This window comes from Cyanistes caeruleus, chromosome 15 (genome assembly GCF_971803275.1).
Source record: "Cyanistes caeruleus chromosome 15, bCyaCae1.hap1.1, whole genome shotgun sequence".
NCBI classification, from domain to species: Eukaryota; Metazoa; Chordata; class Aves; order Passeriformes; family Paridae; genus Cyanistes; species Cyanistes caeruleus.
In genome coordinates this window covers 17132063-17140432 of record NC_141715.1, presented here as the reverse complement: position 1 = coordinate 17140432, position 8370 = coordinate 17132063, and the positions used below count along the sequence as shown (strand labels likewise).

The 8370-nt window shown below is 53.4% G+C and overlaps 1 long non-coding RNA gene across 1 annotated transcript; it reads left to right on the top strand.

The window, feature by feature from the left end:
• Window positions 1–1421: 1421 nt before the first annotated feature.
• On the top strand, window positions 1422–8243 carry LOC147650446 (uncharacterized). The gene is made up of 4 exons (XR_015276676.1): window positions 1422–2366; window positions 3044–4392; window positions 4608–5415; window positions 5576–8243. It is a non-coding gene; the product is annotated as an uncharacterized LOC147650446 (long non-coding RNA).
• The last annotated feature ends 127 nt before the right edge of the window (window positions 8244–8370 follow it).

The window sequence follows — 8370 nt, the reverse complement described above, 5'->3', positions numbered from 1 at the left end:
AGGACGGGAGGCACGAGCAGCCCAGCAGCCCCTGGGAGCCGTGCCCAGGTCCTGCCAGCCTCCCTGAACGTTCAGGGAGATGCTTCCAGGGCAGGGAGAACTGCTCCCTGACCAGGGACTGCACCACGGAGCCCTCACTCAGCACAGCCAGCACCTTCTGAGCAGCACCCAGGGGCACCTCGGGCACCTTGAGACCCACCAAGGCTTGGCTTTTCCTCAGATCACAGATAAAGGACCTGCACCAGCCTTGGGACAGGCACAGCCACGCCTGGGTGAGCAGCAGCAGCTCAGGGAGAGCCTCCAGGGCACCAAACCCTGCTGCAGGCAGCACCTGCCCACAGCTGGGAGCCTCTGAAGCCCAAAACCAGGGGAATGATCCAGCCCTGTGTCCTGGGTTAAGGCCTGATCTGCAGCCCCATGCTCCTCCAGCCTCACCCCCTGCATGGTTTCACCTTGCTGCTGCAGCCTGCAGTGGTACTGCACTGTGCTTGGGGCTGCTGACAAATAAACCTGTGGGCAGCACCACTCTGCTCAGCCCCACGGAATAGTTCCTGTGATGGGCAACACACATCCCCACAGAGCATTATTATTATTATTATTAATAATAATTAATATTGTCAGTTAATCCCAACCCCTACTACTCCCTGGGAAGTGGCTGGGATGAGAGGGAACAGCTGGAGCTTATCTATCCTGTGTCCATCTGCAGGCACATTTGGGATGGTTTGGGGCTGTGTTCAGGGATGCTGAGCTGCCAACCTCTGCTGTCACAAAAGCTGTGCTTTGCCAGGGCAGCACACTCCGAGAGTGAGCATCCAGTGGGGATGGAGGAGGGCACCCCAAAACTGCAAGAGGTGACTCTCAGCCGCCCTGAGAGGACAGAGCTGGTGAGACAGACCCTCCTCATCCCTATGCCAGGGTCAGGCAGTGGATCTGGTACTCAGCCTCCCACCAAGAGCTGCCCAGGCGAAATTGCCTGTGGATGGGGACCCTCACCTGGCTCAGAAACCACCAACAGGGCCTCGAGAGCAAAGCTGTGCCATTGGCATGAGCATCCACTGCTCATTCTGCCTCCAAAGAGAGGCAGCTCCAGCAGATTGTGGCAGATCATTTGCAATCAGTCAACAAAGAGGGAAGAAAATCCAAAGTCTTGAGCAATTCCAGCTCCTGATCACAGCTGAGGAAATTGTGACAGTCTCAGACAAGAAGAGGCTCAGTGACTTGAGGATGCTGTGAATTACTGCCTTGGTCTGTGCAGGGAAACTGCCTGGCCACCTCCTGCCATGGCCAGGGGATGGCTCCTGCTGGACCCTGTGGATTTTCCTCCAGCACTTGGTGGTGGAAAAGCCCTCATCAGATTTGAAGCTCTGCTCCAGCTGCTCATTATTACCCAGTTTTAGGAGCTCCCTGAGCAGGCACAACTTGACCCAGCTCATCCCAAGGAGCTCCAGAGATAATCAGTGCCTCCTACCTGGGTCCTCATTAGACCTGCATTCCCTAATTCCTCTGAGAGGAGCTTTGGAGGAGGTTTCACAGGCCTTGACCCGAGCCCACCTTTTCAAGCCAGGGTGATGATCTGGCCAAGCAGAGATTCAATTGCACAGAGCCGTGAAGGACATCCCGTGGTCATTCTGCCTCCTCTAAGACATGGATTTCATTTCCAGAGGGCTGCATCCTGATGGATGCTGAGCCCTTGTATTTTTTCACAGCAGACAGCCCGATCTATAAGCATTAAACAAGAGTGAACAGTTTTCCTTTTGCCCACTGACGTATAAAATGGGTTTGTGTGAGGATTAGGGAGCAGAGGTGGGAAACGTCTTTATCTGCTAATGATCCTGTGAATTATACATGTTTAGTATTCATGCATCTGAAGGAGAGGCAAACATAGCCATTTTCTGTGGGATGACCTTTACCAGCAGCCAATACATTTACATTTAATTTAGAATTACAATTACTGGGTCAACTTGGGAGCAAGTGGAACTTAGATTTATGGAGAAGAGACAAAAATTGGTCTGTCTTTCTGCCTTCACCAGCAAAACACAGATTTTTCTCTTAAATAATCCCCTCAAACCCAATGTCCAGCAGGGACCTGGAGCATGTCCAGTGCATTTGGGCAGCAGCACTTGTGTATTTTGGCTGGGTGAAATCCGGGGACTGTGAGTTTGGTCCATTGCCCAGTGGAGCGTGGCTCAGGCTTTGGTCAGCCAGGATCAAGGAGCTTGCATCTCCCACTGCATGTGGGAAGGAGCCAGAGGCAGGACCTGAGGGACAGCATCTCCCCTCACTGGGAAATAGCCTTGGCACAGCGTGTGTGTCCCTGGAGCTGCAGCTGCTGCTGGAAGGGTGGCAAGGCTTGAAGGTACATTGTGGTAAGCAACAGGGTTTCCTTCTATATTGAGATTATATAGAAATACAGTCATTCCTTTTTTTATATAGTAATATATAGATAGACATGTCTGCTGTTACATATTTGTATAGAAATATATAGATTATATAGAAATATATAGCATATAGTTAATATATATATCATTACATAATATAATCTATATTATATATTATATATATAGAGATTATATAGAAAGAGATGGGTTATATAGAAATATATATCCATCTTTAGTTTTTCCCTGGGAGGTGCTGAGGCCCTGGCACAGAGTGTCCAGAGCAGCTGTGGCTGCCCCTGGATCCTGGAAGTGTCCAAGGCCAGGCTGGACAGAGCTTGGAACATCCTGGGACAGTGGGAGGTGTCCCTGGCATGGCAGGGATGGAATGAGCTGAGTTTTAAGTTCCTTCCAACACAAAGCAGTCTGTGATTCTATGATACAGTGCTTCTATAATCTAGAAATCCATCTAAAACCCTCTATTTGCCAGTGAGTTTCTGAGCTGGGCTGTGGACTAGCGGTGAGCATGCACCACTCACACCCAGGGGAAGGGGGAACTCAGCCACTGGCCAGTGCTCCACGAGGGCCCGGGGAGCTCCCCCCGTGTCCCCAGCCCACCCGGCACGTGGCCAGGGCCTTTCATCCCAGCTCTTTCATTCCCAGCACAGCAGGAGAAGCCGGTCCAGAGCCAGAGCTAATTGGAAAGCACATCAGAGCATGAGTCAGGGAGCTGATCACAGCGCAGCACTGCCTCACCATCCTGCCGGACAAAGGCACGCAACCCTACATCCAGTACTGGAATTTTATTTTCAAGCCTGTCATGCAGCTGAAAAGGTTGTGAAGCTGTTTGGACACTGCCCTGCAGGGGAATTCAGCTGAAGAGCTGCTTTCTCTAAGGCAGCACCTTCATCTCCCATCTCTGATCAGATCAGCGCTGAGGCTCTAAGTTCATCATCCTGTCACCAAAAGCCACCTCACAGGACACCCGGAGCGCTGCTGGCTCTGGTGCCTGCACAGGGCTCTCCTCCATGGGGGGATGGTGGCTGTTCCCACCAGCTCTGACCAGGAACCCTGGGCCCTGCTGAGGGAGGCTCTCCCCATCAAACTCAGCCTTGCTGTCCTACACAGGCCTAAGTTCAGAGCCTGCGCACATTTTGGCCCCATGTTAACATGTGTAAGCTCAGCTCCAAAATTCACCTTTCCCAGGATGTTTGGAGGGAAGATTTCTCCAAGCAAATGCCCAGCACTCTCCTGGGAAGCTGAGGCCTGCTGCTAGCCAATGCTCTGTGCCTCAGCCCCCCAAAGGGCAGTGTGGGGCAGAGATCTTCTGACTCAAAGCTGTTGGCTCCACTCAAGTGATGGAGAAAGAAACTGCCCCGAGCTGTCCAGGGATCAAGGGGTCATTGCAGGAGCTCTGGGCATGACCAGGAGAGGGAATGGCAGCCTGGAGCCTGGGATCAGGCATCTGGGCTGGTGAGAGGCTTTTCTCCAGATGAGAGAGAAGGAACTTCTCCAGCTCCGAGGGGAGCTGCTGACGTTGGAATAACCCAGCATGTGTCAGACCTGCAGAATCTCACCCAGCTCATGGCCTGGCAGGGCCCCACTGAAAAGGCTCATTATCACTCTGGGTCACTGGCAGCGCTGCTCCCTCCCTCGAGCAGGGTCTCAAATCTCCTGTAGAGCCCAAAGCGCTGCCCCAAGTTCCCACAGAGGGTGATGATCTGCTCAGTCCCTGCCTGGCAGGACAGTCATTGCCCTGGGGCAAACATAGGCCAGGAACTGGTGTTTTTTCCATCACTGTGCATCACACACTGCTCAGAGGAGCCAGCCCTCGGCCTGGTCCTCTACAGCCTCTTCTGGACTTCTCCCACCCAAGCAGAACCCATCTCCTTCCCCGTGGCAGGGACAGCAGGAAAACAACACAGATCTATTTAAAATAAAGACCGAGCTAAGCCCCAAACTATCCATTTCCTTAAACAGACTGCTTGGAAGAGCTCCAGCTGGGCCATTAGCTCAGGTAAGTTCTCCACCATCCAGCCATGTCACTTTTCTGCTTCATAAAAAGAAATACATTAAAAATACGTATTTACTCCTGAAATTGGCTTCAGCAGCACTGAGCATCCCTGGAGTGATGAGTTTCACTCCACACACCCAGCTGCTTTCTGTGAAAAAGCTTATTTTGATTTAAGATAATAAGCTGAGCAGGCTTTGATTAACCCTTGCATCCCACAGTGTGGGCTGGCACCAGCAGCAGAGGGAACATCCTGAGTGTATCCAGTCCTGGCTTGGCTGTGAGGATGCCCCTGTCAAAGCCACGTCCTCTCCTACCTAAAAGGATTCCTTCAGTCACAGAGACAAACACAGCCAAGCTAAAAAACACCCAGCTGAGGTGAGATCCAGCCTTTCCTGCACACTGCTCTGCCTGAATGCCACAGGACCTGGCCCTGCAAGGAGGGTGCAGGGCAGTGAGCATCACTCCGTGCCCAGGTTTGCACTGCTCAGCGCAGCCCAGGGTACTGATTTCTGCCTGGGCTGCCCCGTGCACTCAGCTCTGCTCTCTGAGGTGCTTCTCAAACAGCCCATCTATTTTCTCAGCTCCCTGGCCATGTTCCAAGGTCTTTTCGTCTCTGCTTCACACGTGAGACATTGAGGCAGGGTGAACACAGCCGCTCATTCCCTACAGCCCATTGGAGCTGTCTGAGGATGTGGGACTTCCAGAGTCCCCGGGGTGCAAAGCAGAGCTCCAGCTCTTGCTGGACCTGCTTGCCAGGGGCTCCAGGGTCATTTTCACCCCACTGAGGGAAGATGTAGTGCTGGGAGCCACTGCCAAATAAATGGCAGCTCCTGGCTGGCACTACCAAGGCTGCCATGGACAAGGCTCTCCCAGGGCTGAGGTGGGGCTGGAGGCTTCATGGTGGCCCTGGGCTGGAGGAGGTTTGGGTTTGCAGCTCAGGACTGAGGTGGGCTGGAGGAGGTTTGGGTTTGCAGCTCAGGATTGAGGTGGGCTGGAGGAGGTTTGGGTTTGCAGCTCAGGACTGAGGTGGGCTGGAGGAGGTTTGGGTTTGCAGCTCAGGACTGAGGTGGGCTGGAGGAGGTTTGGGTTTGCAGCTCAGGACTGAGGTGGGCTGGAGGAGGTTTGGGTTTGCAGCTCAGGATTGAGGTGGGCTGGAGGAGGTTTGGGTTTGCAGCTCAGGACTGAGGTGGGCTGGAGGCTTCACGGTGGCCCCAGGCTGGAGGAGGTTTGCAGCCAGGGCTGAGGTGCAGCTCCTGCTCTGGTCATGCATGAAATAGGGCCTCCCCTCACCCTGCTAAGGACCTGGGGCCATCACCCAGGGCGTCACCTTGCCACTGAAAGCACTGAGAGCATCTCTTGAGGCACAGCAAGAGGCATGATAGCTCTGCGTGCGACACACAGTGTGTGCACATGGGGACAATGCACAGAGCAGCCTGGGCTGCAGGAGCAGCTTTCTCCTCTCCTGCTGCCCCTTGCAGCAGCTGTAGGAATCCCTGAACCCCTGTGAGGACCCTACATCCCCCAGGAGCAGGTTTTGCTGGGATGGATTCCCCCAGGGCTGTGGCATGGTGGGCGAGAGGCTTCTCTGTGTCACTCCTTCCAGTTTGTGCTCGGAGCTGGGAGCGCCTCACGGAGCTGCAGGGATTCCCAGGAGAGGCAGCTTCACCAAGCCTGGCTTCATTTCAGCACATTTCAAATAAGTGATCTTCCAGGGAGCTTGGGAAGCGTAAGGGATGCTCATCGGCCCAGCAAGGCTGAGATCTGATAAAGGCAGGGCTCAGACTGATAAACCCCTGAGTTAACTGGCGAAAAAGATGCGATCAGTGACCGACCATGTGCAGGCAAAGAGCCCAGCGCCCAAGAGGAATAATCTGCTTACGAGGGGAGTGGCACCACCATTTCCAGTTCCCCAAGAGCAGCTGGAGATTCAAAGGAGAGTCACTCTGGCAGGGCTGACTTTGGCTGATTTCTCTTTGGGAAGAGAGGTGGCTGCTCTAGAGGGGTGGCTGCAGTGTCCCCTCACCCTGCCCTGTCTGCAGCAGAGGAGCCAGCAAGAGCCCATTCCCAACAGGATGAGAGCCCAGGGAGCAGCAGTGACTCATGCTGGGGATGACTCATGAAATCACACCGAACCACAGCTTTTTTCGGCTTGGGGACAGAGGCAAAGGCCATCTCTGCCCTCGGAGGAGCTCGTGGCCCTTCCCAGCGGAGTACCCTGGGAGAGCCTTTCCCAGTCTGGGCACTGATTCTGCCCTCTCCAGCAGGGAGGCCCAAAACTGAGCTTTCCCTTTCTGTCCTGGTGATGAGATGAGCATTTTCCACAGAAGAGGACTTTTTAAAGGGTGTAACTTGGCCAACATGACAGGGGTGGTTGTGAGTGTTCATGGCAACTCCTAGGCCATTGAGGCAGGCAGCTGGCTCAGAGCATCCTCTTTTCTCTAGCACAGATCACAGGCAATTAAATACCTCTCTCCTCCCAACCAAGGAGGACACAGAGCAGACTGCTGCTGCTGATGGAAAGGAATAGCAGACAAAGCAAGATCAAATATCCAGGCCCCCATGCAGCTATGGGAATCCTGAGAGCTGCAGAGACCAGCTCTGTCCCCATGGAGGCTGTCCCCATCCTCTGAGTGGTGACACAGCCTGAGACACTGACCTGGAGGGACACCAGGTGAAAGGGACAGCCAGCTGCAGCAGCACCCTGCAGCACAGCCCCTGTGCCAGCACTGCCCCAGCCTGGATAAACACTGATGGAGCTATGAGGGGTTTCTCACTTTGCAGCAGATTTTCCCAACCCTTTCCCAGAAGAGACTTCATTGACAATTTAAAAATATCATTTACAACCAAGAAACTCTTCACCTTGCCTTTGGGCATGAATTTTTCCTCCTGCTTGGCTCAGCCCACTGAGCACCCAGGGTTATTTCATGGCCTCCCCTGGTGGCACTGTGAATAATTTGCTTCCAAGGGCACAATGGGACACGGCTTCATGTGAGCTTTTCCTCCACTTCCCTTTGCACAATGGATCATCTTCTAGAAATGTGGAGAGCAGTGATGAATTCCTGGCAGGACAGAGGGATTAGTCTGGGGGAAACCATGATGAAGCAGTTGAGGAGCTTCCTGAACAGAGAAGCTGCAGCTGCACTGGAGAATAACGAGAGCATCCACTTATTCAGAAGAGGTGTTAAGATCTTTTGCCCTGTGTTTAGTCCGAGAGCTGCACTGTGGATTAAGCAAAGACATTCGCACCTTGCATTTAATAAGGGCATATCTGGGCATCTGACTCTCCTTCATTATTAAATACCAGACCCTTATTAGAAGCCAAAAAAGGAAAAGTGGTTTTTTCCTTTTCTTTTAGCATTTATTTCCTTCTCTCCTGGGTACTCCTCCTGCTTTGACATCAGGGTTTGCTGGAGAACACATGATGAGGGAACATCTTCATCCAGGGCCACCAAAGGACCATAATGCAGGAGACTCCTCTTTCACAAATGGCAATTTTTCATTTTGCTACAAAACACATCACAAAATCACCCATTTCCCCTAAAAGACTGTGAAACCGGGTGAAAGAAAATCCAAGCTCGTTCAGAGGCAGCTGCCACTGCCAGCACTGTCCCCAGGGTGTGTCCCAGGAGGGGCTTTGCAGATCTCAGCCAGCAGGGACGCATCTCCTCCTTCATCCTCATCCCAAAGCTGCACCGCTCTATCCTGGCTGCACTTTGCCTGGAGCTGGAAGCAGCTCCCGTTGTGACCCTGAAGGCACAGCCCAGCTCGTGGGGCACGGCCAGGCTGCTGGGCCAAGGTCCCCAGCCACCCCCGGCCATCCCCTCCTGCACAGCAGCGCCAAAAGCGCTGGGCCAGCGTTGCTATTCAGCGCTGCCTATTTATATCCCGAGAGGGAGATGAGGACCAGCCGTGCAGCTGAGCCAGCCCCTGCGAGCGGGGGATATTTTTAAGCTCTGGTTTTGAAAAGGTTGGTAATGAACC